We start from the raw sequence: 3,157 nt of genomic DNA, 5'->3' as shown, positions 1-3,157 counted from the left end.
GAAACTTCCGGGGGGTCGCCGCCATTCTTTCGGGGTGGGAATTTATTGGTTGTTTGGGGACTTTTCGTTTATGGGGCACATTGCGGGAACTTCCCTTGTGCTCCCTTTTCTTTTGTCCCCATTGCTTTCTTTTCAAAAATCTTTTAGCATGCATTTGTTCAATCGCTTCAGTGAAGGGGATGTTGATGTGTAACTGTTTTAACATGTCCATGAAGCAATGGTACTGCACTTCATCATTTTGCTTCTTCTTAAGTCTCTGAGGGAATGGTGGCAGTTGCTCCTTCACAGTTCGTTATTCCATAGGCTTAGAAGTGGACGCAACTTCTACTTCCATCGTCTCATTTTCTTCTGGTTCTTCCTGTGTCAATGGGGTCTTAGATTCCATCACAACCAGAGAGTCCTTCTTAGCTCCGCCCTCTCTTCCACTATTGTCTTTCCACTTCGTAAGGTCACGACTTGACATTGCTTCTTTCCCGTATTCCCCGGGTTGCGAGGGAGCTCAGTTGAACACGATAACACCCCTTGCGGTCTACTTTTAAGCTCGCCCACAATCTGCCCTATTTGAATTTCGAGATTGTAGATAGAAGTCGCGTGATTCTAGAGTACTGTTTCATTCTTTTCAATATATTGCTTTAATAGACTCTCTAGAGAGGACGATGGCGGTGCATGCGTGCTGCTAGCTTGATTTTGTGATTGACCGTTTGTTCGTGGGAAAAATCTTGGTGGCCCTTCTTTTTGTGCCATGGGTTGATAACTCTTTTGATTATTTTTCCACACGAAATTGGGATGGTTTCTCCACTCGGGGTTGTAAGTGTTAGAGAAAGGATTGTTCTTTACGAAACATATAGATTGCAGGTTCCTCGGACATTCTTCCATCGGATGCAAATCTCCACAATTAGCACAACTTGTACTTGTCTGCTCGATTGCGTTGACCTGCCCTCTTTGCGTTCCCGGGCTATTGATTGCGATACCTTGTATCAGATTCATCATCGCATTCATTTGATTTTGTAGGGATGCGATGGCCCTATTGTTTGCATCGCCTTCTCGAATTTTTAATCGTTGATCTCTTTCCTTTCAATCTTCATGATTCTTCGAAATGCGATCAAGGATATTTTTAGCCTCATCATACGTTTTGTCAAGCAGACCTCCAGCTGCTGCCGCATTGGCAGCTGTCTGCGATGCAGGGTTCAAACCGTGATAAAAGATTTCCATTTCAAGACAGTTAGGTAAGCCATTGTGCAGACAATCTTGCACAAGTCTCTTAAACCTCGTCCAGGCATCGCTGAGCGATTCATCAATTTCTTGTTCAAAATTTGTAATCAACTTCCTCCGTCTTGCGTTCTCGGTAGGGGGAAAGTATTTCTTCATGAATTTCTCTACTACTTGTTCCCAAGACGTTATCTCCCCTGGTTCGAAAGAATAGGCCCATTTCCTTGATTGGTTGCATAGCGAAAATGGGACCAACGTTCATCGAACTTCTTCAGCTAAGATGTTTGGGAACACAAAAGTGTTGCAGATTTCGATGAAACTCTGGAGATGGGCGTGTGGATCCTCACCATGCCTTCCACCAAACTGTCCGGCCGTCTAAATCATCTGCAACATAACCGACTACATCTCAAACATCGATCTGTCCAGAGTTGGCCTCATGATTCTTGGGGAGAAATCATAGAGGTTGGGCGATGCATAGTCCCAGATGGGCCTATTGCGGTCGTTTACCAGGAGAATGGGGTTTGCCATGATGTTGTTTGCGTTTGCTACCCTGTTTTCCAGTTGTTCCATCATAGTGGGATTTCTTTCTTCTTGTTTTCGGCAGTTGTCTCTCTATCTTCTTCTTAACGTTCTTTCAATTTTTGGGTCGTAGTTGGGTGCAAGAATGTGTCCTTCCTCATACGACACTCGGTTCTTCCTTACCAAAGGAGAGACAGTGCACAGAGGTTGAAAGCTGCAAAGAAAATCAAAAAGTTACTATTAGCGCAATATGCACTACCATAGTCCCCCGGCAATGGTGCAAAAAACTTGATGCGTTGTAAATGAGATGAAATAATGGTATGGAGATGCGATGATGAGTTATGCATTGTACATGCAATTTTTCCTAGTAAAACCCAAGTATAAATCTCACTAGGTTTCCTGGTAAGTCCAGGGTCGAACACAGGGACTGCTGAGTTACTATGCATCAGTAAAATTGATTCCTTTGCGGTGGTAAAAACAAATAAGTTGGTTGGTATTTTGTTTAAGTGTAATTCCTATGTGACGAATTCGAGTAAAAAGTTGATGAAAACGAGAAGTACAATGAGTATGCAGTGAACAGATTGAGAAGGGATTTAGCTAACACTTCCTAAGATTGCGTTCAAGTTATTCGATCATGCTACACACAAAACAATAAATCATTTTCCAATGTAAATACGATAATTTCTATTTCTAGGACGCATGCGATGTATAAGATAATATTGATAGGACTTATTCCTAAGCCTCTATTCTTGCCTATGAGATGATGAATGATGCATACATACACAAGGTGACCACATACTATCATATCCTATCTCTAGGGTGCATGCGATGCGTTAATAGCAAACAAAATTTATTCCTAAGTTTCTATCTCTTACTTATGCGATTCTAATCCGACTCTCCTGAGCCTATATTCTAATCTTACTTTCCCAAGCCTAGATTCTATCTTTAGACCACCCTCTTTAGCATCTCTAAAGGATGAATGACGCATACATAAGACAAGATGGTCGCATAAAGTGAAGATCTCAGGTCATGCTAGCTAAGTACTTCTCAACCCATTCGAAAATTTAGCTACTCATGCGAGATATAGAGAGATTGAGCACAAGTTGAATTAAGATTTCCATTATCTATAGATTAAATGCAGAATACAGAATAACAATAGCAGAAATAAGAAGCCCAGTAGCAATGTCTTACTTCCCGTGACCTTTTACACTGTCTTTTCTTTCCAACTCTGCTTAGATGAATGCCCTTGCTTCCGCAAGTGTTGGCCCTCTCTCCTTTTGTAGAGCTTCCCAGCAGTCTTCCGAGCTGTCCAGGAATGTCCTCTCGACATCTTCTTCTCTTTGCTTGCCTCCGCCTTCTAAGTATATAAATAATTACAGACTAACGACTATCTATCTATATGTGATCTAACTTCTCTATATGGCGAACT

General features: G+C 41.9%; 1 non-coding gene across 1 annotated transcript; it reads left to right on the top strand.

Moving 5' to 3' along the window:
• The first annotated feature begins 1,228 nt into the window (after positions 1 to 1,228).
• On the top strand, positions 1,229 to 1,335 carry LOC120070050. Its single transcript, XR_005479775.1, has one exon. It is a non-coding gene; the product is annotated as a small nucleolar RNA R71 (small nucleolar RNA).
• The last annotated feature ends 1,822 nt before the right edge of the window (positions 1,336 to 3,157 follow it).

The sequence above is a fragment of the Benincasa hispida genome, unplaced genomic scaffold (assembly GCF_009727055.1).
Source record: "Benincasa hispida cultivar B227 unplaced genomic scaffold, ASM972705v1 Contig814, whole genome shotgun sequence".
NCBI lineage: Eukaryota > Viridiplantae > Streptophyta > Magnoliopsida > Cucurbitales > Cucurbitaceae > Benincasa > Benincasa hispida.
Note: the sequence above shows the minus strand (reverse complement) of the source record. Positions and strands in the feature narration are given on the sequence as shown.